The sequence below is a fragment of the Tenrec ecaudatus genome, chromosome 17, assembly GCF_050624435.1.
Source record: "Tenrec ecaudatus isolate mTenEca1 chromosome 17, mTenEca1.hap1, whole genome shotgun sequence".
Taxonomy (NCBI): domain Eukaryota; kingdom Metazoa; phylum Chordata; class Mammalia; order Afrosoricida; family Tenrecidae; genus Tenrec; species Tenrec ecaudatus.
In genome coordinates this window covers 37396459-37422751 of record NC_134546.1, presented here as the reverse complement: position 1 = coordinate 37422751, position 26293 = coordinate 37396459, and positions in this window count along the sequence as shown.

Below are 26293 nucleotides of genomic sequence, written 5' to 3'. Positions count from 1 at the left end.
TATTATGAAATGTATCTTTATCTAAATTTAAAACAAGCTGTTACATCTTAATATTCTCTTACCTTCCTCTCTCTCTCTGGAAGGTCTAAAGAGACGTTGTCATTTACGGATGGTAATTCTTGTCACATGTTTTCAGCTTTGCAGCCTGATTTTGATCATTCTTTCTCTAGGCTGCTATCATGTGCCTTAATCTCAAGGTAATATCTGATATCATTTGTCCTCTGTAGAACTCAATTTGACGTTTCTTATTAGGTGAGCCTAGCTTTTACAAGTTTTCTTAATGTATTTTTTCAAGGAATGTCAGTTTCACCATTGTAAAAGATATTTTTTTCTGAATATAGTATTCCTTTCAGATTTTTATATATGCCATCTGACTGCCTTATTTCTTGCCTTCATGGTTTCTGTCAATAAATCAGCACTTATTCTTACTGGTGTCTCTTTGTAGGTAATATTTCATTTTTCATGAGCTGCTCAGAATTATCTTTGGTTTTAGAAGGTTTGATTATGATTTATCATGCTGACTTTGGGGATCTATCCTGTATGGGGTTGACTGATCTTCTTGGATGGGAAGCTTCTTGTCTTCCATAGTATTAAATATACTTCCCTTTTCTCCCCCTCTTCTGAAATTCCTTTTATACAAAAATTATTAATATTATTTCTCATGATAATATCCCACATGACTTGCTAGTTTTTCAATTTCTTCATTCTTTTTTCTGATTGCTCCTCAAAAAAATTAAAATTAAGAGATTTTTTCCTCTGTTTCACAGATCTTTCTTCCAAGGATTCCATCCCATGTCCTTTCATTAACTTGTCTACATTTGATATTTTATCGTTAATTTTCTGGATTTTCAGTTGTTTTTATATGGTTTGTAATTGTCTGTTTATTTTGTTCATTTATTTTGTCATTTTGTTCTTACATCGTTTTCCCAACTTCTTCTAGGGTTTTGTCTGTTTTCATGATCACTTTGATGATCCTATATAAAACTCACGGTCACTGAGCTAATTCTGATTCAAAGTGACCTTACGTAGGTTTTCTGAGACTAAATCTTCATGGGAGGAGACAGCTTCCTTATTCTCTTGTGAAGAGGCTGGTGGGTGTGAACTGTAGACCTTGTGTTTAGTAGCCCAATAGGAATCATACATACATACAGGTATATATAGGTACCTATATATAGGGGTGTGTGTGTGTGTGTGTGTGCGTGCGTGTGTGTGTGTATCCAATTCCTTATCTGGTGGTTCTATTACCATTTCTTCCTCAGTAAGGTTTTCTGTCTCTTAGTTTTATTCACTTCTTTGCGCTCTCTTGTCCTGTTTCTTCCTGTAACTTATTATCTGCTGTTCCTGAGGCATTAAACTGTTTCTTTATGTATTTATTTATTTACATTTACATTTGTGCTGTTTTTTATTTTGTTTTGAGAGATAGCTTTATTTCTTCTTTCTCTTTAGAATGCCTTTCCTTCGTTGTATTATTTTAACTGTTGTTACATGGTTCTGGGCTATGTGTGACTTTGATGGTGTACATTGGCTAGGTATGTCACGGTGGGTCACACCCACATGCAAGGCAGGCCTCTGAGGTTAGATCTGTATGTCTTCCCTTTACCAGGTTGGGTGGAGGTGAGATAGCGAGTTCTTTAACTGATGTTGAGTGACATTTGTTGGGTGGTCACAGTCCCTCTATAGCCCTTGTGTGACTGTAGGAACCTTCCAGGTTGGCACTAGCAGTTAGTACATTTTCTGGAATCAAGGAAGGATTCTCTATATCCATTGTAAAGAAATTTTACTCAACTGGATAGAGTAGACCTGCAGTGTACGCATGAATCGGTCTCTTAAGTAGGTGGTGGGGTACCAAGGCTTTTCAGTGGAAGTGCAGAAAGCCCATAGGAACAAGGAATTCCATGAGGGTACTAGGATATCTTTATTGTTTGGCAGAGGTACAGATGGTACCTGTCAAGATGTGACGGGCCGTGCTAATAAGGTGAAGGATGTTATCTTTCTGGCTGGTCACTGGGGGGTGGGGTGGGCAGAGTGTGTTCTCACCAGGTGCTGAGTTGGTGTTAGTGTATCACTGGTTGCCAGGTCATCAGGGGGCAGGTGCAGGGGTCACCAGTCACTGGGTGGGTGGTATGAAACTTGCCAATGTTTGCTGGTGGGGGATTCATACCTTTGCTGGCCTGGTAGCAAGAGTGCACACCACTGATTGCTGGGCAGGTTGGGTCGCGTGGGCAGACGGGGTATTCGCCTGTGGTCAAAGTTCTGATGGCGTGTGAGTGCATGCTGAAGCTCAGGCTGGGACATACTACTGATGACCAGGACTGTGGAGGGAGCATGCTCCCACCCTCGCGGGGCTGGGCATCAGGGCACTCCTTACAGAGCACAGGCATTTTTTAGGACCTAGCTCCAACCAAATGTCAAAAGAGGTAAATTGTCCAGAGTCCAGTCAGGTGGGCATCCTCGACTCTGCCAGTACCACCCACCCATAGGACCGGGGACTATTCCTGCAAAGTAGTTCTGTCCTTCTATTCCGACTCGCTCCCTGCTCCACGCCATCGAGATGCCAGGGCTCTTGCCAACTTCCTGCATGTTTCCTCTTTTGAGCCCGTTCATATTCTGCTCGCCTTGCTTTGCTCTGGGCTGTTGACACAGCGTCTGTCTCCCCATGTCTGTGTCCCTCACCCAAAAAAGCTGCTCACTTTGTCTCAAGGGGCCCCGTGTGCGGTACCTCTCCAGCTGGCAGGTCACCTACGGTCTATCGGTTTTATTTGTTTTCAATTTATCCTCCTCTTCTGGGTTCTCATTCTTCATCCTTGTGTTTGGTGTACTGGGCTCCCAGATTGTCATCTCTAGCTGGTCCACTTGCGTTCTCGGGTCTTTGCTGTAGGTGCGTGTGACTGAGTTACCATTTGGGGCTGCCGCTCTCATTTATTTAAGTCTTGATATAGAAAAGGTGAGTGAAATAGAAGCGACATTTTGCTTGTTTCTTTGTGAGATGTGCTAAGCAAAATAATTTTTTTAAATTAAGCCTTCCCTTTTGCAACTGGAGCATAGGAACTCAAGAACTGTAAAGGAATGGCCCCAGAAATACGGAGTGTCTCTCACTCAAAATGCGGATTGGTCTGCTTTGAAACAGGAATAGTGCCGCACTTCGATGGATTTCAGTAACATTTGGACAATTGAAAGATAAGGCGTCATCTTCAAAGATACTTGCTTGCCATTTTAAGAGTCTCCTTCTAAGCTAGCTCTCTGTGACTATATTTATCCCTGGCACACAGACGAGAGCGTGTGGGTTCAATAGATTATCCAGGCATTAACCGGATTTGCAGACTCTTCAGACCTTTCAAAGCGGCAGTTTTAAAAAGTGCTCTTAATTATTCAAAATGCAAAAGAACATCCCGGCTGCTAGGGCTACTCTTGTCACAAAAACAGGAGCCCACGGACAAGTTTAAACATTCTCTACCACAACCGTTGGGGGTGAGGGAGAAAATATTTCAGCTTGTTTGGAGAATTTTCTTTCTCTTGTTCTCTCTCACATTAAGTGGAGTTGGGTTTAACCCTTATTAGCGGCCGTGTTGAGAACAGATTTCTTGTGTTAGAAGACACAGGGCACAGCATTTATTCAATCAGCTCTCAACTATCAACAGGTTTTGCGGGCATTTCTAAACCATGAAAATTCCAATATATTTTTCATTATTTCCACAAAGGCACACAGAGTGTGTACATTACACATAGCCGTCTTATTGAGCCAACTGGTCTGATGGTGTGTTTCTGCTGACTCAGCCCATGGGCTCTCTTTCCCGTATTACTAAAACAACTTTCCTCTGGGGCTAGAAACGGCGCAGAAAGCAAAGGGGAGAAAAAGACAGAGGGGCCTTATTTTCACCCTTACTTATATCAAGTATGAAGGCAAATGTAAAGTCTGGCTGAATGAACTGTTAGAGGCTGTAGAATCAGGAACGGCGGCCCCCTCCCTCAGACAGCGCCTGTGGGATCGGAGCTGGTTTTTCACCGTTGAATTTGCAACAGGTCTCATCAGCTTGGGATGGTGCTGCCCAGTTCTGACTGCCATGCGTGTTTTTTGTCTTGTGTACACTAATGTACAAACTTTTTGTTTGGACAAGCAAACATGGCTTAAGAGATGTGCACTGGGGAAGCTGCGTGTCCCAGACATTGCAAACACACTTTTTACTCCTTGGGGTGATCTGGGGTCACAGCACTTGTTCATTTTTCTTGATTGGTTCAGGGCTGAATCCTACATATTTAGGGCTTTGTGTACATTCAGACGGACAGACGAACATGCTAATAGGCAGCCACTGGTTCCTACCCACATCTGCAGCTTCCCGAGTTCACTTCTGTTTCCTGACCCAGTAAGTAGTCTGGTGCAGTGGGAACCCAGGGTTCCAGGCTAGCTCCTGGGCCAGGGGCAGGCTGAAGATAGTGACCCTCTGGTCTCCCCAATAACACCCGCCCCCACAGCCCCAACACACAGATTCCCTAATCAATGCAGATATCTTAGGAGGCCAGGCCCAAAATTGGCATTCCAGAGAGCTGGACCACCAGCCGAGCTTTAAATAAGAGCAGATGTGACAGGCAAGGGAGACTTTTTGAGGGCCACCTCCACCCCTCAGCTCCCTCCTCCTGAAAGTGGGAGCATATTCTCCCAGCCACAGAGCTGGGTACAGGAAGCAAGGTCTCTAAGGATGGGGTATGCCCAGGTGATGGCAGAGTTAACAGAGGTCTGAGTTTGAAGGCAGCCCCAGAATACTGAGACCTGTCAGCTTTACCAGTTTTTTTGTTTTGTTTTGTTTTATTTTGTTTGGGTCCTGTTCCTTCCCTAAAGAGGCTAGGGGATAAGCCTCTCTCTCCAGCCAGCTCCAGCCTCCAGGGACCCCATCTTGATCCTTTGGCCTGGTTGGGGAAATCCTGGCTGGGGCTGGCCTGCAGTGTCGGAGAGATTTATTCCCGGCCAGAGTGCAAAGGATGCGCTCTGGATCTTGCCCCTCCAGAAATTACTGAGAATCAGAATCTCCTCTCCTGTGCACTCTGCGGCCACCCCACACTGAAATAAACACCCCTACCCAATCCAGCCTTGAGCCCGAGTTGAGGGCCCAGGGCTGGGCGAGCCCGGAGGAAAGGGTGCCACGGAAGACTACTGAGCCTTTGGGCTGCAAAGTGCGGGCTGGTCAAGGGAGAGGTCAGTCTCGGGTCAGATCCTTAGCAATGGGGCGGAGGCGCCCTCCCGGGAGATAGGCAGGGTGGGTGCCCAGGCTCCAGGAGGTGACAGCTCCACAAAACCCCCGCGAGATGGGGGCCATCGGCCCAGGCCAGCCATAGCCCGGCCTGTGGACTCCGGGTCCAGAAGGCCGGGAGGAAGGTGGTTACGCCTTGTGCCCTCTGGTGAGAAAGGCTCCGAAGTACTCACGGATTCTCTCTCTCTTGGGAAGGCGCCACGAGCCCGCCTTGTCTCCGGGCTCCCAGTGCGCGGCCACCCTCGTCTTAGGCCCACTCCGGGTTCCCTCCGAGTCCCCCTGGCCGCCCCTCTCCGCCAGCGCCACGCGCGCTAGGAGCTGCAGACCACTTGGTGGCGGCCCCCTACGCCACCCGACGCAGCGAACAGGTCGGGCGCCCACCCTACGCCACCCCCACCCTGCACCCCACCCAGGAAGCCAGGCCCGAGCCCGGCTGGCCCCGCGCCCGGCCGCCGAGGAGCGGCTCTCGCAGGCCCCCTGGACGCCGGCTGCGGCCGCCCGCCGCGCGCGGCAGGACCTTTCCCACCGGGCGCTCGCCTAGCAGCCCGGCTGCCCCGGCCCTTCCCACCGTCCCGGCGCCGCGAGACCGCCGCCTTCGCCGGCCCGCTCCGGGAAGCGCCACCGGGCCGCTGCGCTCGCCGGAGCCCGGGGCTGCGAGCGCCCCTCCGCGAGCGGCGGCGCGGGCCCGTCCGGGGCGCCTCTCCCTCCTGCCGAGCGGGCGCCGGAGAAGATCGGCTCCTCCCGGCGAGCGCCGCCGGCCCCGCGCAGCCCCAGCCGACCCCTGGGCGCCGAGAACCGGGGGCGCCCGCCGGCAGCCCGAAGCGTCCAGCCGCCGAGCGGGCGCCTCGCCCGGCCGGGGAGCCCCGCGCTGCGCCCCGGCGCCCGGAGCAGCCGCCCCGGCGCGTCCGCCCTGGGCGCGCACCTGCGAGCAACCTCTCCGTCTCGCCTTTCCGTCCCGGGGCAGAAACGCCACGCAGCCCGCCCTCTCCCTGCAGCGAAACACAACAACGGAGATGTGACAGCCGGCCGCGGACGCGCAAAGCTGGCCGCAGCGATGCTCTTTGGGGCGGACGTTCCCTGACGGAACCCAAGAGGCGGCAGCCAGGGTGTACTGCAGAAGGAAGCATTCAACCGAGACTGTATCTTCGAATTACATGGGGAAACGATCCACGGTCTTAATTCCTCCAGGTGTCCCTGGCTTGACTGATTAAGAACAAAACAAAAATCTTGAATTGATTGAGGCAAGTCCTGCGAGGAGGGATGAACCCTAGCCCTCGAGTTGCCTCCTTTGCAGGTGATAGTACCGCGTTAAGGCACAGATGCGCTAAGGAGCTTTGCGGTGGGTTTTTCAAAGTGCAACATTGTAGCTAAACACATTTCCTTCTAGGAAACAGCCGCCTAGATTCTATGGCTACCTTCCTAATGCTAAGAATCCTTAGACGGTATCCTCTACAAAAGTATTTACAGGGTCTCCATTGTGTAGCTAGAGAGCAGGAAGTGCCAGGCTAAGGCGCTGCGAAGTCCCCTTGTGTAATGCATACTTAACACCATCATTCCAGAATAGGTGTTGGTTTGTATCGTAAATCTAAATCACACAGAGCTAAGCTCGGCTGTCCTTTCATGAATAATATCTCAACTTTCCTTCTGCCCTCAAGAAGACAAACTGCAGTGTCAATATTTTGTTCTTTGGGGAAAATAAATCGTTCTTTTCAGAGGCCTGAGGTGCTCAGGAATGAAGTATACTAAGCATCCATGTGAGGAGAGTTTGGAAGATGGTGCAGGTGTGGGCTGACTTAAATTACTTGCTTTTGTGTTTTCCCGGAGGGTCAAACGTAGGACCTGGTCTTAGGAGAGACAGCGGGAATACGATTTCTTGACACCAGTTAAAATGCTCATGTGCCCGGCCTCAGATGGGGACGATACCAAATAAAAACCTGATACCGAATTAACTGATGCATCCTGAAAAACCATGTGTCTCCTGCATTCATGTCGTCCATCAAAAAGCATTTCATATATGAATTCAATCAATCAAACGTCTTGCCCAGTTCCAGGATTTCCACAAACATTTATTGGAACAATGAGTAAAATTGTCCACATTCTCACATATTCAATGGCAAATTGTTGAGCCAGATTTTCCTTATGTAACTTTTAGGAATATTTAATACATTGGGAATTCGTGGTGTGGTTAAAATAAAGTGCTAGAATTTCACAGTTAATTTTTTGAACATACTAGAAAAGACTAGCAGCATTACTCGATAGTTTTTTTGTTTTGTTTTTTGTTTGTTTTGCTTTTTAATTAAATTTGGAACAACGAACTGAGTGTAGAAAACTAAATCCCAACAGCCTTCCCACAGCATTCGTGAGCTGACTCTCTGTGGTTTCCGGAATGATTTTTCTATATGAAAACGCTCGCTCACTGGCCTTTTTCTCTCTGATTAATTAAATACATAAAATGTGCAGCATGAAGCTCTGTGTTTTGTTTTATGTAACCAGAATTCCTTGCATACCAACATAAGACACTAACAGCTACGTTGATTATATTCCCTAAGTATCAGTAATTTAAATACATTCCCTGAATAGAATTAACCTCATTATGTTGAATCATAGGACATAAAAGCTATTGGATAAACTGTACACAATTATACAGATCAGTAGTAGTTTTTAGTCATTAATAACTAGACATATAAATGTTCTGGGTTGAGGGAGAGACTGTAAATCTATCTTGTATAATTTTCTAGCCATCTTTTAATATGAGGTAAATTATGGCATATAAACAACCTTGGGAACTTTTATTATAAGGGAGTAATTTTCTTTAGTGTCAGAGATGCCCATGAGAGCAAATGTTTGGTGACGGTTTGGAGAGATGTTAATTTTGCGGACTAAAGAAGTCATTTCATATTGCACAGAATGGTTCTCAGAGTGTTTGCAGCATTTTATTTCTGAGGAGCACATTTCAAAACACAAAATCACCATGACGGATGTTTAAACTTTCCACAACCATGAACCTGCAGGTAGAACAAGAAGTTATGTTGCAAATAAAAACTAAAGGCTGAGATCCAGGTAAAGGGCATTAAAAATTAAGTATAGTTTTCTGCCATACTTGGCAGAGAAAAATATCATCTTTTTTGCCCAAAGTCCTTGCAGAATTTTCAGCCTTCAAGTGTGCCCTTTCCAGTGGGGACTCCCTGCCACCCGGAGACCCCCTTGCATTAGTCTTTCACACTGCAGCTGTGTGTGTGTGTGTGTGTGTGTGTGTGAGTGTGTGTTTGTGTGTGTGTGTGTGTTTTCTATCTCCATTGAGCCCTTTTACAGGGCAAAGAAATAAGGAAGAATGAAAATCTTGAGCTACCCCAACACACACATGAGGACTTCTAGTTTATTAATCGGAGAATTTAACTTATCCCTCTTGCTGTTCATCTGAAATTAATTAAGTGTGTAGAATTACAAGGTGGGTGGATCCGAGACAGAGGCCCGGCTCGGACTAATCAAGAGGGCGCATGTTGAATGAGCACAATTTAGTTAAGGTTAATCCAGTGAAGATGATACCTCCCTGGTCTTAATTACTCTAGGTGATAGATGGTGGAATGGGAACGTCGGAAGGGAAATTTGGTCCTACTGAATGCCAGGGTTGTCTAATTTAATTGAGCTCTCTGTTTGCACGGAGGCCACCCGGTTTCATGCTGAAAGAGGACCACACTCTCAGAGTTCTTGTTTAAGGTGGTAGAGGGGAGAGGGACAAGCCAGAAACAAAACCCGGTATATGTTTAAGAAAAATAAATGGGACCCCAAAAGAGAGGTTTCTGAGGTGTTGGTGAGAATGTGCCTTTCATTCCAGACCTGTGGGTGGGAGCACCGTATCACAGCTCAGTGGACTCTGTGATTTCTGCGGGTACGAGGCTGGTGACATCGTCCTGACTTTTCTGAATTCTCTTCTGACTGTTGAGGCCGGTCGGTGGGCTGAACTCCAGAGAGACGGCATTTTTGCACCTAGAAGGCTCGGCCTTAATGAAATCAAAACGGTGAATCTCACAAGCATCATCTTGTGCAGAACTGGAAGCCGGATACACACGAATGCACGCTTTATGATTCTATTTACAGGAATCTCAAGAGCCGCGCCAATCTCGAGCGCGACGAAGCAGCAGGGTCGTTCCCTTTGCGGGGAGGGCTGAGCGCTGCAGGGCCTTCTGGGGCTCAGCGAAGGCTCTGTTACCCAGGTGTGTTCACTTTATGGAAAGGCATCGGGTTTATGAGTTTGTCAACCTATGATTTGTGCATCTTCCTGAGTGCAGGTCGTTTCATAAACGTTTACTTTATAAAATGAGGAGGACCAAGGGGACAATACCAAGAAGCAGGGGAATGGAATTGAGGAACAGTACATTTTTAAAAGGTAGAAAAAAAAGAGGAAATGCGTTAACTCAAGCGTATCTTGCAAAATTATGATAAGCGGGGTTTGTTTTGTCAGTTTAGTATCTGCACACCCGCCAGCACCCGGACTTCACCAACCACTCGGAGCTTTCTTCTTCCTTCTGCATGTGGTTACAAAGGAAGGTGTGTAAGAAATATAGGCAGAAGAACACGTCCTATTTATTTTTTGTCCCCGTTTAAGGTGCAGTTCTTCCTCTCCACCCCCTCACCTCAATGCCCCTCACCCAACACATTTTCTCCATGCGCATGCATTAAAAAATCATCAGATGATTTCCTTGTTTTCGGTTTTGTGATATATTTTCTGCTCAAGAGGGGATATCTGTTTCTGATTTATTAGCATTTGATCCCCTGGTTTCCTGCCATTGATCAAGCCTAATACTTAACTCAGCTGATGAGTTTTATATGAAATCTGATATTTCAGGAAGAGGAAAGGTTGAGCCCATTTTTAATAATTTTTTCCCTTCATCTGTTTCAGAGTTTGACGTGTGTGCGAGACACCTAGGACAGCTGACACGCTTTCTCTCTTCCTTTCTTTTTAACCGTGTCGCCCTGGTCTCAAACTGTGGGGGAGGTAAACACACAAGTCTCCCTGGAGCAGATGCTGGTTGGGTGTCCCCCGCGTCCTGTAAACTGTAGATATGTTTACACCCTCCCGCCAACACATAGCCTCACCCCACTCCTGACCGGCTGTCCGCCATTCAATCTCCAGTGAAGTCACGGTCAATCAGGTCAACTCCGTGGAAACATCTGTATTTGATCAGTTTGCCCAAAACGGGGCCTTCCTAGTGCAGGACTTTCCTGAAGTCGGCTGTGACAATAGTCGATTCACCAGCGCTGCTGGAGCCTCCCTGAGGGAAACTGTTCTTTCTCGGTCCTTTCCCTTCGGAGAGGACACAATGCCCAGACGAAAGGCTGCTCGAGCCAACGCAGAAGCATTTGTGTTTCCACCGCCCTCCAGGCCGGGAAGACTCCACCATGCTCAACTGGGAAGATGCTGTCCTAGTTACTGCTAATGCCCAGTGATTTCTTCCCCTCCATCCATATAGGAGCCAGGAAGCTGGGCAAGTGGAATCTCCATCATTTCAGATGCTGGTAGTGTCTGCCCTGGGCTCTGTGATGCCCATCAGTGAGGAGGGACACCACCCTCTACCTGTGTCCCTTTCTCAATCCTGGCCCCCCTTGCCTCCGTGTTGCATGGCCAGCATGCCCTCCCAACAGGACCCCCAAGGGACAAATCTGGAGCCCCTTCCTCTCTGGCCCCTCAGCAGTCTTCAGACCAGCTTAAGGAAGCCTTAAGGAAGGTTTCTGATCGGCAGGATCTGGATGCTTGGTAATCGCCTCACCAGAACGAGGTGAAAGAATACACGGAAAATGATTGGAGAGTTCGGTTGTAAACATGAAAGTTCCACAGCAGCCTTTGGACCACGTTCATTAAAATGAGGGCCTTCATCCCCTTCATGCTTCTCTAGGAAAGTGCTGACAACGTTTTTGCGAAGAATGTATGGGTTTAACCAGCCTTCGCGGCCTAAGAGGATAGAGTAAGAGCCTGACAAGACGAGGCCCTTTTCTTTTCACTGAAGGGCTTCTGAGGACAACAGCCACCGAGAGGGCGGCCAGTGATGCAGAAAACTGTCCTCATCTTTAGGGAACTGTCAGTGTAAAAAGTCAGTAACAGAAATAAGCATGACGTCTCAGGTAACCAGGAAGCGAGACAACCACTGCTGTGCAGGACCGCCTTCCTTCCCCTGGACATCACACCCGGATTGGTACGAGGTTGAAGGCTGCAGACTCTGTTTCTTGCCCCCTCTCAGATATCAGTGCTGCCTGGTGCTGTGGCCTCCCCGGGTCCCCCCTCACTAGCCCGGTATTGAAGTCAGACCCACCTGGGCTCTCCTCCCTGCGCTCCACGTCACGGACCTACTCTGTGCCATCGGCCCCTTGCCTTCAACAAGAGGAACATCTTTGGGACAGGTTGTCCAAGGAGTTAAATGACACCACGTGGGCAAAGTAGTCCAAGCAATGCCTGGCGCGTGGACACGCTCTATGCGGTCACCTATTACTGCTCTTCATATCGCTGCTATTCTCCCCTCCCCCCCCCCACACAATTGTTTTGAAATTCACGAGCAAGCTGTTTCTCATGCCCCCTCACTCCCAAGCCTCCTGGCTCTCTCCAACACAACTTGATTGGACAGCATGGAAATACGTTCACCTCGGTGCCAAATAAGACTGTCAAATGAAAGGACAGCCCCCTTTGTTTGCCCACCCACCCCAGAGGGATTAACTTTTAAAGGTCTTGCAATGGGTGCAGAGATGCTTCCTGGCACGAATGCCAACGTTTGGCCCCAAATGTCAAAATCCTGGAAAACTTGATCTTCTTGCTTACGTTTTCACTGGTTTCACGCAAGTGACTCCAACGGTGCTTCTCAGCCCCGATTTTCACCCCAGCTCAGTCCCACGGGTTGGGGAGTCTCACTCATCTGTGCTTCTGAATCAGGTGATGGGCTAGGGGCCCCTGTCCCTGCCTCCTTCTTCAGCCATCGCCCATCTTTCTGCTCAGGCACCATCTCAGCCCAGGCGTCTTCTTCCCCACATGGTCTGCCATTTGCTCTTCAAGATGATACACATCTCCTTGCACCAAACAGAAGCCACCACCCTCACCCCCACCCCCTGCAACTGCTTTCTTCTCCAGAAAGTTCGAGTTGTTTTCTGGATGATACCAGCCTTTCCTCATCATTAACTTTTGTTTCAACTGTTTGGGTTGGCTTGTTTACATTTAAACCCCGGTGGTCATCTTTAGGATTACAAGCATTAGCCATCGGAGAATTCTTGCTTCAAACAATTTCTCCCTTTGGGTTGCTCCCCAAACCAAGTTCAATGTACTCCTGACCTCTGCTGGCTTTCCCGTCTTGGTCTTTCCCCAGCCATGATGCTTATCCAAGGGAGGTGGAGATTGTGGCCATGATTCCTGGCCTCCCTGGGTTCACATATTCTTCCTTCTACGATCCATCAAGACATCCCAGAACCTTCCATCACCTCCTTTTTCAGAGTCACCTCCCTGCTTGGCTGCACCAACTCAAATTCACAGCCCCTTGCTGGTGAGCGTGTCCATTCTCTCTCTGTCCCAGTGCGCAAATACCTTCCCCTTGGGGCCATTGTCTTCCCGATGTTTCTGAACAAGAGCCGTGCCTAATTCAGTTCTTCGTAGGCCTGGGCGTGTTGCTCTCATTGGGATAAAAGCCCCTTTCAATTCTGTGACACTTGATTTATTAAAAATTTAAAGATGATTTGGGGTTGTTCTGAGCAGTGAGAAAAGGAGAAAGAATATCGAATCTTTGTTGCCATGGAAAATATGAATGCCCCCCAGCCCCCTCCCACACACACACTATCATGATCCCAATTCTACCTTATGAATCCAGTTAGACCAGAGCGTGTACATGGGTACAGATCAGAGCTGGAAACAGAATACAGGATAGATGAACCCCTCAGAACCAATAATGAGTGTAGCAATACCAGAAGGATAAGGGAAAGGTGGGGAGAGAAAGGGAGAATCGATCACAATTATCTACATATAACCCCCTCCCTCGGGGATGGACAACAGAAAAGTCAGTGTAAGACATGAAAAAATAACAATTTATAAATTATCAAGGGTGAGGGAGGAAGGGTGGGGGAGGTAGAGGAAGAAATGAGGAGCTGATACCAAGGGCTCAAGTAGAAAGACAAATGTTTTAAAATTGATGATGGCAACAAATGTACAAATGTGCTTGACACAATGGATAGGTGTATGGATTGTGATAAGAGCTGTACATACCCCCAATAAAATTATTTTTTTTAAAATAAATTAAAAATTAAATAGGAGGATTAAAAGAAAGAGTGATTCAAGATAGAAGGGTCAGGTCACCAGATTGAGAGTTAGAAGTCCCTCTGTCCTCCGTCTCGGGGCTCGTATGTAGCCCACGGACTTCGGAGGCACGGGATGAAATAGTCATAAGGATTCCTACATAGTTTAACATACAATTCACTGATTTTTAAGCAGTGACCATTTAGACAATATCCACACTACTGAACTGATAGTTCCAAAATGTCAACTTAGCAAATCAGATTTCCCCTAAGCAATCAATGTCTACACAATTGCATTGTAGCAGATGCTCCAAATTGCTTTGGAGTCCTAGCAGATACATTGGCAACATTTTAACAATTGCAGAACTCATCCACTCACCTGCACTAAAATCACAGGCTCAAATGTGATTGTTCACTTTCTTTATTTGCACTCTAATTGTTTGTTTTGTTTTTAGGTCCTTATTCTGTACCTTGGCATAGTGGTTACACATTGGGCTGCTAACTGCAAGGTCAGCAGTTTGAAATCGCCAGCTGCTCCACAGGAAAAAGACGGGCCTTTCTACTGCTGTTAAGAGTTACAGGTGCAGTTCTGCCCTACTCTTTAGGGTCGCTACGAGTCGGCATCGCCTCTATGGCAGTGAACTGGGCTTGGGAGTTCTTATATTCTCTCCCTTGGGCTTAATAGTTTACTAGCCCTAGCCGAACTGAAGGTACCTATCCAGGTGCGTGGCCGTGGCTCAGGGCAGAGTACAAGCGACTTGGGACTTGGGTAGGCTTGACAAGTTGGGGTTGCTCAAGAGCAACGCCGGGCCAACCATGCGCTCGGTCACATAGGCTTCATTTTCCCCACTGGAACGATCCACATCTAAGTTCTGATCCAACAGACAGGCTTTTACTGTTTTGGCCTTAGTCTTTATCCCCAAACACTTTGTTCTGAGGGTCTGATGACTCGTACCTCCTATTAGAGCTCGGCTTTATAACCGACTTCTCTTCCTATAAGTACATATACGCCTATTTTGCAGTGGCTGATGCTCAGTGAGTCCTGGCCTGGCTCCATTTTAAACAAGAAGTTTGACACATTTGGATTACCAACATGATACGGTTACAGCATTGATGCCACAAAGTCCACTAACTAAATGCAAGACCTTGCACAAGTCCCTTTCCTTGACTTCCAGTCCCCAGCTCTTGAATCCAGTCAGCTCTGACCATCTTGAATCCTTGGATTTCAAGTGACAAAATACACCCAGTGCTGTGGACCTTTAAAGAAGGGTGCTACCAGAGTCAGGTGGCATTAGGGAAGTCCCACATAGAGTTGATGGGCTAGGGGGATCTTGTAGTATCGTAGGATTACATTGGACGAAGAAGAAAACAGAACAAACAAACGCACTACCATCGAGCTGATGCTGACTCACAGTGACCCTACAGGACAGGGTAGAACCGCCCCGCTGAGTTTCCGATACGGTAACTCATCTTTCTTCCGAGGAGCGAGCGGATGGTGACTTCAAACTGATAATCTTGAAATTAGTAGGCCCAACATGGAGCCACGATGCCACCAGAGCTCCTTAAGGACCAGAAGAAGGGCAGGTGAGGTAGAGGGCAATGCCAGGTGATCTCAATGGAACTGAAATGAGAAGTAAAACTATTCACGATAAACCGCCAGCACGAGTTTCCAAGAGCTGCTGTAACAAATACCATAAAATGAGTGGGTTTAACCAATAGAAATGTGATTGCCTGATAGTTTGGGAGGCTGGAAGCACAGATCAAGGTACTGGCTGTGTGGATTACGTCTGTGGGCCCTGAGAAAGAGGCGGTTCCATGTAGATCTCCTAGCTTCTGCTCTTCCTCTGTCTGTTCCTAGGTCTCTGTGTATCTGCTCTTCTAGAAAGGACTCCGGTCATATAGGATGAGGACCCACTCGACTTCAGTATGGTCCCACATTAGCCTAATGACTTTTTCAAAGACCCTCGTTCTCAACAAGGTTACAGTCACAGGTGCGGTGGTTCGGATTTCAATCTCCCTCTTTGTTTTGCGCACTGTTCCAGCTCCGGGGAGGATACAAATCAATCCATAGCACTGTTCTCATTGTTACTCTCCCCAAGAAGGATAGCTACCTGTATTTACTAATGCTGACCTTGAAGCATGTCTAGCCAGGCAGTTCTATTATCTGTTAGGGAAACATTTCCCCTACAAGTACATATGTGTGGCATTTCCTTTCAAGGTATAAATTTCCATCAAGACCCACGTTGGCAATGAGGTGTTAATCTCCATTGGTCCTGAGTCTGGAGATTGGAGAGAAAGGGGTGCCATCTACGGTCCCGGATGTTTGTGGAGGTCTGCGAGGGCAGGGCTCTGCCACATTTTCTTCTCGGTGCCCAGCCTCTGCCTTCCTGCCTCCATTGTCTACAGCTGTAGGGCAAACACCTGGAAAACAGAATGGTGTGAAATACCCGTTGGTAAGGATTGCCGCTCAGGATTCTGCGGGGTGGCTGGGTTCCGCTGGGGAGCCCTGGCTGGGGTCTCTCACTTGGCTGCCTTCGGCTGGGAGAGGCGCAGTTCTGGAAGGCCAAAGACTGAGGCATGCAGATAGCTGGGCCTTGTTCCCATTCCTTAGGCGGGATGTTCTCATAAACACAGTGGTTTTAGGATGGCCAGACTTCTGACTCCACGACTGGCATCATCCAAGAGGCAGGAAGAGGAAGCTCCCTGAGGAAGGCCTGACTTCTCAAACGTTCCAGACGGAATCCATTGGTCACAATAAGGCTGCGCCGATTCAACAAACGGGGAGAAAGGCCTCTTGGTGGGAGGAAGAGCATGCACAGAAGAAAACTTGGTGGGTGCCATCTTTGAAAACCATCAACTCCGCCCCTCACAGTGCACCACTGCATTGGCACACAACTGGAGGGAGGCAGACAACAGCAGGCACATGGACCTTCGGAACACCCCACGCCCTCTCTCAGGTGTTTTCATTTCCCAATGCTGCCATAGCAGAAAAGAGCCACCCAGGACTGGCTTTAAAGAAGAGAAAGTTGGTTTCTCACCGTTCTGGACATTCATCGTCCAAATCGGGGGCTTCGCCATGTGGGTTCGTCCTGTGCGTCTCTCTTATTTCTGGTGATGGCCGACATTCCTTCACATGCCTGTGTTTGTAGACAGCCTCACAAGGCCTCTGCCTCACACCGTGTGTGTCTTGTGTCTTTTTGAAAGCCGTGTTATTGGGATATATTTTACATAGCATATATTTCAATACTTTAATCTTATTAATAAGAGCCATACGCTATATCCACAATCAACCTCAGCATTTACTTCATTCTCGTACCCATCATCAACAACCTCCCGCCTGAACCCCATCTTCCCCACGATGCCCCTCAAGAAACCATCAGTGACATCATTGTCTCCATAGCGCCACTCGCCCTGGATTCCGTACACAGAAAAGCATAGAAGATCAAATGCAGGACAAGCAAAAACAAGGAGCACACTGCACTCTGAATGACGACAAGGCCATTCACGTGCCTGGCCTGTTGTCACATGTGATTCACTGGAGACTGGATCCATGTGTGGAAACTGTGAATGAACTTCAGGGTCCCATTGCCACCCATTCAAACCAGGTGTTCAGAATTTAAGCTTGGAGGATACCATTCCCTCCTTCGGGTTTGAATTTCTATCATTCACATTCCTTGGATCACACAGGCTGGTGTCCTTCTTCCCTGAGGGTCCAGTTGATGCCCCACTAGATGGCTGCTCGCTTGAAGACAAGTCTTTAAGACTTCAGACGAAATTCTTTCTAATTGCCGGGCACCAGCTAGCTTCTTCACCACACTTGGCTTAGCACTCACATCTTCAGTGATCTCTTCCGAGGGCACACATCAAGCAGAGCCACGTAATAACTCATTGTTCTCAGAATTCAGTGTGAATCCCAAATCCATTCATGTATCTATAATTTGTATATGTCTCTGGTGCCCATCAGAGACATTATGGTCGTTTTATGTTAGAGAACATTATTGGTCGTCCTCCGGCGGCAGAAGGTAATTCTATTGATAGTGCCAATAATTTAGCCAGTGGTGTGGAGTCTAAAACACTGTGGAGAAAAGGACATTGTATAATTGTAGGCCAGTTGCGAACCTCAGAACATGCATTGTTGACTTGCACAAATTAAACTCTAAAGTGACTGCCCACTGTTTACTCAAACAATGGGAGTTGTGTTCCACAAACACTATTGATATCCATTTCGAAATTATCTCACCACCATTAACATAATCTCAACGCCCACTACATCAACCCTTCCTCCTTCACCCATGGCAACCATTGGTCAAGTTTGGTTTCTTTATTTCTTTTTTATAGTAGTTTTCTTGGCTTAGTATTCACATATCATGCACTTACATGGTTAAATCGCTTTTTAAAAGAGTTGTAGATACATCATCACATAGATGAAATCTTTTGATGTGTATTAAGTGTCTTATTTTTAGTAGATCCAATCACCTATTTTGTCTCTCACTGTGTGATTCCTCTCTTATGCGTGGTAGTCTGTGTATGCCCTGCAATACTCCCTGAAATTGGACCCAACTTTCTTGGTGATGAAGCTTAAGGTTTACATTTAGGTCTTTAATCCATCTTGAGTTTGGTTTTGCGCATGGAGTGAGGTGTGGATCTTGTTATATTCTTGTGCAGATGGAGATCTAGGTTTTCCAGCACCAATTATTGGAGAGGGTGTTCTTTTCCCATTTAATAGTTTTTAGTCTTTTTTTCAAAAATCAGTTATCTCTAAGTAGATGCTTTTATTTCCGGGTTTTCTATCCTCTGCCATTGGTCTATGTATCTGTCATTGTACCAGTACTAGGCTGTTTGACTACCGTACCTGTGTAGTAGGTTTTGAGGTCTAGTAGTGCAAGGTCTCCTACTTTGTTCCTCTTTTTAAGGAGTTCTTTGCTTATCCTAGGTTTCTTTCCTTTCCATATGAAGTTGGCTATTAGTTCTTCCATGTCTTTAAAGAATGTGGTTGGGATTTGGATCGGATGTCATGGGCCTTTTTAGAAACCACCATTCAAGGGGGATTGGGTTTAGAATCTACTCTATGCTGGTATAACCTAATAACCAGACAAAAGAAAACCCTGATTCCAGAGTCATCTTTGCAGATACAGGCATTCGGGCTGCAACATAGCTTTCGGGGGGAACACAATTCGCAACATGACTCGAGTGCTAGCATTTCCCATATCTAAGTGACTGTAGCAAATGCTGACAGGTCTACTCGCTTTGACTCTTCATCACACACCTTTGGTTATTGCTGTTTCTCAAGGGTTAGTCATGTTTTCTATCCAATAAGATCAAAGATCCCCAAGGGGACTGTTCGTCTCATACAACTCTAACTATACTTTCCTCGAATCAAGCTCTCAATCATTTCTCAAGGAAATGGAATTTGCATTGAACTAGGTGTCCACTTGTCTTGAGCACGTATTGAAGGCCTGGAGGGATAGCAGTGAGTGAAGCAGAATGCCTGCACTCGTGGAGAGCATTATTATTGAGCGTAGTAACCGGGATGGCTTTGCTTCAGTTCTTTTGAAGAAGCTAAGTCTACATTGAAACGAGGCCCTCACTTCGTCGGTTACCCCGCACTGTGCTCCGTGGCCGCCAACCCAACACGCTCACGCCATGGCCCTGTGTCCAAACCAGCCTGCATCGACTCAGCCAGCATACTGCACAGTCATGAGGTGACTGCCACAGGGTTTATGAATCAGATGCTGCAAATGAGGAAAACATCGCTTGGTCTGGGCTTAACTCCCTATCATTGGCTCCAGTTGCTACTAATATGGTGTTGTGAATTGAATTGTATCCTCTCAAAAGAAGATGTTGAAATCCTAACCACCTGTGACGATCATTCTTTTGGGAACGAAGGTTTTTGAAGAAGTTATCAGGTTACTGTGGAATCATTAGTGAAATGGAATGGACCCTAAATTTTGGGGTAAACAATCTCACCACCATTCTGAACAACACACTTAATGCTTCCTAAGACTTATTTATTTTAGTTGTGGATATATGAAAGACATTGTGAACAAGGAATTCCCATCAGTGGCCTGTGTGCATAGCCAAGCCCTATTATTTAACCTTCCATGTGAGGAGCAGAGGATGCCCAGAGCCTGGCACCTGCGTGGAGTCAGCTCAGCATAAGCAGTGGAGTTTGCTGAACTTGCCAAGTCTACAAAAGAACACAATCCTGAAAGAGAGCTCTGGGCCCACGGACATACTAGAAGATGTGAATCTAAGAAAAGGGAGTGAGCGGCTGAGACAATGAGCAACGAATAATGGATTACCTCTAGGAAATGCCCCATCTTTCTCTCTCTGGTCACCACTGCAGACACCTTTCCCCCTCTCCTCTCTCCTCTCCTGCTGTTTGCTTGTTTACCCATTGACCAACTCTTTCAGTTCCCTGCCATTTCTTCTGCATATACCATCCTTTCCTTTCCTTGGCCTTGGGTCTGGAATCCATGGACTTGACTTTGGCCTCCTGGAGACCCAAAAAGCGGGAGATGCTACTGAGCTGTGTGCTAATATAGACAACAGAAAGGGGTAAAGAGGAAGGACGTGGGAGAAATTGAGTTGGCAGAGAAAACAAATAAGCAGCAGGCCAATCTCATCGTGGGTAAATTTTCTTTTAGTTTGATTAGGAAAATGGTGCTATCTTTATGTAATCTCAATCCTTGAGATGGATGGCTGTGTCTGAATACTGATGTCACACTGACCACATGGGCCGCTGATTTGTTGGCACTGCTTGTCCGAAGTAATAATGTGTCACACGTAGGGGAATTCCAAGCACTGAGATGGGTTGGTGTAATATTTGGAGCTATCCCAGCACATCTCCAGTCACACAAACCCAAATTGCTGTTTCCAGCCCACAGCACCCCTACAGGACCCTAAAGCACCCCTACAGGACCCAGCAGTACTGTCTCACAGGCGGTCCCAGAGTGCAGTCTACAGAAGCAGCGCACCACATCTTCCTTCTGTGGAGGAGCTGGTGCGATCAAGCCACTGACCTTCAGTTATCAACTGAGTGTTTTAAGCATTGTGCCACTAAGATCTTCCAGTTAAGCCAAGTGGGCCATATTTAACCCACTTGTTTGGAAGGTAGCCTGCATCCATTTTAATCTACGTACAGGATTTACTTATAAACTAAGATGGCACCAGGCAAGGACTCTCTGTAGCAAGTAACCTTCAATCAAGAGTCAAAGGATCTTAACTTGCACCTAAGAAATCCTTCCCCACACACCCTCCTTTAATGGGGCCTTGCTCCAACAAGAGGACATTGCTCAAGTTCCTCAGCCATGAGAATAAGTTGTCTGGGTGACTTGGATCCTTGAGCAGAGAGACAGAGCAACATTCACTGATTTCATTTATATAACAACAATTTGATAAGGCAGGACCATGGAGGGAAGAGAAGCCATATGGAAAGTTAATTAGGACTTTCCTGGGACTGGGAAGAGGGTGTTACCAGCTTCATCATTCAGAGGGCGCCTCCTGGCTGGCAGCGCCAGCATGGTGTTTCTCTACTGCTCCGACCTCACAACAAAGAGTTAACCCCCAGAAAGGAAGCAGAAGGAGAAGGAGAAAAGAGATTGTAAGCTTTATGGTGTCAGCTTGCCACTCAGAAAGGACTCTGGAGCTATGCTGATTTGCCGTGGCTTAGACTGCTAGAATTTGGCAGTAAAAAAATCTGTGGAAGTTCTTTCCAGGAGCACGATTCATTTCTCTCTGTAGCAAGTCAACCAGAAGGCCTCTGCTCCGAGGTCTGGTTGGAAGGGAGTGAAAAAGCGCCTCTCACCTCTTCCACCTAGCTTTCTCCTCTGGTGTAGATGCGGGTGACTAAAATGCTCCGTGGAATAAGTAACGGCTAGTCTTGCTCCGTCTCTATCACCCAGCCGAGCGGCGGTGAGAGCAGTAACAGGTAAAGAAAAGGGCACCGGGTAGTTGGAATGCAAAGCCTTGAATCAAATCCTTCCCGTCTGAGTTGGGTGATCTGAAGCAAGTCTTTCATCACTGGTGGAACAAAGAAAATACGATCACAGGCCGGACCGAGAGTTCAGCGAGAGAATGATCGTTAACTGAGGTGTGGGGCTGTAGAACAAGTAGGATTGATCATACGTTGTCGGATTTTATCATTTTGTGAGTAACAGCTACTTGGTCACCCGGAGACCGGAGGAAGAGAGGAAGAAGAGGGCAGGGCAAGACCTTTCTCAGGGGAGTCTGAGTCTTGTCCAAATAGCATGGCGTGGAAGGGGGCGCTCGGCTCCTGCAGGAGACCAGAGGAAGCCAGCAGGAAATGGAAGGGAGCAGAAGTGAGTCTGAAAGATGCCCACATCACACACCCAGGGATGCAACTCTTTGGGTGTTTCTTTCGGGCTCTCTTTGCCGAAACACAAGCCGTGGGTGATCCTCAGAAGGGAGGTGGCGAGGCCTGTGCCTGCTCTGTGGAGCCCAGGGCAGCTCAGAAATAGGAAAGGGAGATCACAGCACGCCCACCTCTCAGGCTTCTTGTCTACAGGGACTTTTGGAGAAGAGCTGGGCTCCTCCTGAGGCCATGCTCAGGCTGGAGGAAGGCCTTGCCTGGTGTCTTGCTGGCATCCTCAGACTCCGCTTTCCCTTCGAAAGAATCTACCGGGACTACATACGATGGCAGGCCCATTCTTCTCTCCTCTGAATTCCTGTTCACAGTCACTGATTCTTAGCAAAAGCTGCCTTGCTCTGTATCGTGGATTCAATCACGTGCCATCTCCCTCTCCCCACCCCACCAGATAATATATGTTTGAATCCTCATTCCCATACTTGTAGATGCAGCCCTGTTTGGAAATGAGTTTTTTCTGGGTTCTACTAATTGGACCAGATCTGAGTGGAAGGTGGGTTTGCAATAGAATCATTTCTAAGTTATAAGAGCAGATCAGACAGAGATGACAGGAACACTCGGGAAGGCAGAGAAGACAGACAGACACCCTGTGGCAAAGTGACCCCGTGGATGGGGAACTCCTTGGGCCCCGTTTTGGACAGAGAGAATCAGTGGGTGCCAAGCCTGAGGCCCTAGAGCAGGTCCTTTGCCCACTCATGGAGAACCTGGAGACCAAGATGAAGTGGGCCCCATGGCCCCATATTTAGCCTACGGCTGACTGAGAAGTGGTTTTTAATAAAAAATGATGTTCCTTCCTCAACCCTTGGGCAGTCCAATTTCTATGGACTTCTGACGCCTTCAAGGTTTCCCCAGTGGGACCCATCCCGTTGCAAGGAGAGGAAGGAGGACACATACAAATCACGGTGACCTTGGACTGAGTCTCATACTATGAGTGGCCCATAGACCCCAACCACGCTAACTCAGCCCAAAGGCTTGAATGCAAAGACCCGAAAAAGCAAATGCGAGCACCCGGTAAAACACTCCCAGAGCTCGCCTGGGGCTCTTACCACATTGTAAACTATACATTTGCAAATCTCACAGCTAATCCACCGGACAGCCTGCCTGCAACCCAATACGGAGCTGAGAGCCCAGAGGCACCTTCGTGGCACAGGCAGACCCTGTCTCCAACCTCACACTGAAAAGGCAACTGGCTAGCCAGACTGCCAAATATGTCCCTTGCAGTGCCCTGGCCATGAGAACCACGGCTCTGGAATTTCCTGGCTTCGGGAGGGGTGGCGTTCAATTTCTAACCTTTGCTTTTTGTGAGTCCAGCGCTTGCATTTTCTTTCGAAGGTCGCTTCTGTGTTTGGTGGGGAGGTGAGGGGGCAGGGCAAAGGAATGAAAGAATCTCAATTGAGAAATGAAGACCCGAGGCTACGGAGCAGCGCACCATGGGGCCGCTGAGCCCAGGGATGAAGAGACCCAGACCTCAGCTGGTCCAGGCCGCCTGCCACCCCCTCTCACACTCTGCTACTGGTGTTCCCACCGCACAAGTGGGAACAGCTGTCGCGTCAGAGCGAGATGTTGGACTTGGAATCAGAAAATCTGGCTTCCAGCCTTGCTTTTATAATTTGGAGGTGATTAGATTTTGAACCCACCGTGCTCAGGTCTGGTCTAATTAGTCTGACCATTGAAAGCTTATTTACAAACAAATGTCCATCCACAAGTATGGGAATAAGGATTCAAACACATCTTTTCTTGTGGGGTCGGGAGACTAGGGAAACACACAATTCAATCCACACTACGTGACAAAACATCTTTTGCTAAGGTTCAGTAATGTGAAATGGAATTCAGAGGGGAGATGAATGAGCCTTGAATGATGTGTAGTAAGGTTTTTCAAAAAGAATGGCCCGTGGATGCTTCTTGGCCTCTCTGGCCTGCTGGAAATGTTTCTTGCCCCCCCCCCCGCCCCCCTGCAGAAGTCTAACAAAGGGTTCTCAAGAGACAGCACTTAATTTTGCAGAAACAATTTGAGTAGAACTTTCCAGATTTCCTTGGCTTCAGACAAAGCTAACATCTTTAGCCTGATAGTGTCTCCCCTGCGGTCCCCAGTCTCTCCATGCTGACCCCACATCTCAATGCTATCAAGTTGGTGCGACTCACACTGACTGTACAGGACAGGGTACAGCTGCCCCGGTGCGTTTCCAAGACACTCACTGTTTACAGTCGTAGAAATCCCCATCTTTGCTCCCTCAGAGCACCTGGGAGTCTCAAACTGCCAACCTTGTGAATTGCAACCCAACGTATAACCTCTAAGCCACCACACAGCATGGACAAACATACTTACTGCCTGTTCACACAGCCCCTAAAATGTTATCATTTGGTATGTGTTTCATTTGGAGAAAAAATGATCAAATATCATCATATATGACTCCATTTCTTGGCTCCTGCCTTTAAAAGCCTGGGTTCTCCACCAAGGGGCTGTCTTGTTGATAGCTGAGAGCTTCAGACTGGGGCCCTCTTCCCAGCAGCCCTGGGGGTCAGGCTGCAGTCAGCAGGGAGGAGTTGAGTTACCACTTGAAGAACACAGATGATATTTTTAAAACAGCTGAAGGTTACTGCTGTTGCTTGAAAAACTCCCCCAGACATGTTCCTCTGCAAAGACCGCACTATGGGGGCCCCACGTGGCAGGGCCGCTTCCAGCTGGAGCCGTCTAGGAGGTCATGCTCCGGCTGAAGGTTGTGACGAAGCCACGCGAAAAGTGAGGGGTGTGGCATGTGCACGCAAGCTGGGCGCCGTGTGGCTCTGGGAAGCTCGCTTATGTGACACCGAGCCAATCTAAGAATAAAGGAGACATAGGCCAAAGCCCGTACGGAAATGAGATGACCTGTTTTTAATGGTTGTCTTCGTGAAAAAGCCATGGTGGGTGATATCTGACGGGTTGGTTGGTTTTTCTTCATCCTGCTCAGTAATTGAACGATTTTTCTGCAATGAAAATGAGTAATTTGGGAGAAAATCCCAATAACTATTTAAAAATAAAGCAAAGTGTAAACATTCCCTGCATCTAAATCAGGGGTTTGATTCTGCAGTGTCTGGGACTGATGGCAACCTTCCTGAGTGTCAGCTTTCTTCTCTGTAAACTGACAACAAGAATACCACCCACCCCCAAGCATTGTGGCAGAGACTGAAGAAAGTCCACCAATAAAGCCCTTAGAGCAGTGCATGGCGCTTAGAAACATCTCGATACGTTTTCATTACGGCCACGATTAACACCATCCAAGAACTGAACTCTTTCAACAAGCTGACGAAGAGCTGGAAGCACTGATCTATGCCAAATATCAGAAATCAACTACCTGGCCAATTGATTGGAAGAGATCTATATCTGTGCCCATTCCAAACAAATGTGGCCCAGCCGAATGCTCAAATTAGTAAGCAATCACATTAATATCACCTGGAAGTAATATTTCACTGAAGATTGTCCAATAATGGTTGCAATAATATATTAACAGGGATACAGGTACAGCTGCCAGAGACACAGGCTGGATTCAGAAGATGATGAGGAGCATCCTCATCATTGCTGATGTCAGATGAATCTTAGCTGAAAGCAGGGAGTACCAAAAAGATGCTCCCATGTGTTTTATTGACTGTGACAAGGCATGCGACTATGTGGGTAGCCTTGAGAGGCATGGGATTTCCAAAACACCTAATTGGGCTCATGCAGAATCAGTACATGGATGGAGAGGCAGTTATGAGGACAGATCAAGGAAATACTGCATGGTTTAAAATGTGTGCATCGGGGCTGTATCCTCTTACTGTGCTTATTCAATCCAGATGCTGAGCAAATAGAGCAGCTGTAACATAATGCCAAGAATGTGGCATTAAGACTGGAGGAAGGCTTATTAACAACCTGACATGTGCAGATGACACACCTTGGCTTGCGGGAAGTGAGGAGGATTTGAAGCCCTTGCTGATGAAGATCAAGGATTGGAGCCTTCAGTGTGCATCACAGCTCAATGTAAAGAAGACCCAGATCCTCACAGCGGGACTAATCATCACAGGTAACCTCATGACAAGTGGAGAAAAAAATGAAGTTGTCAAGAATTTGGTCTTTGAATCCACAATCAATGCCCATGGAAGCAGCAGTCAGGAGATCGGTGCTGGAATGCAAGGAGGTTATTGAGGACTACGGGACACCTGACCCAAGTTGGACACTGAATCAGGAAGACCAAAGAAAAATCAAGGCATGTGAAGTACGGTGCTGGTGAGGAATATTAATGGTACCACGGACTGCCAAAGGAGCATGCAGATCTGTCTTGGAAGAAGTGCAGCCAGAATACTCCTTGGAGGCAAAGATGGCGAGACTTCATCTCGTTGACTTTGGACATGAGCAGGGCATCATGCTTGGTACAGTGGTGGCACAGCA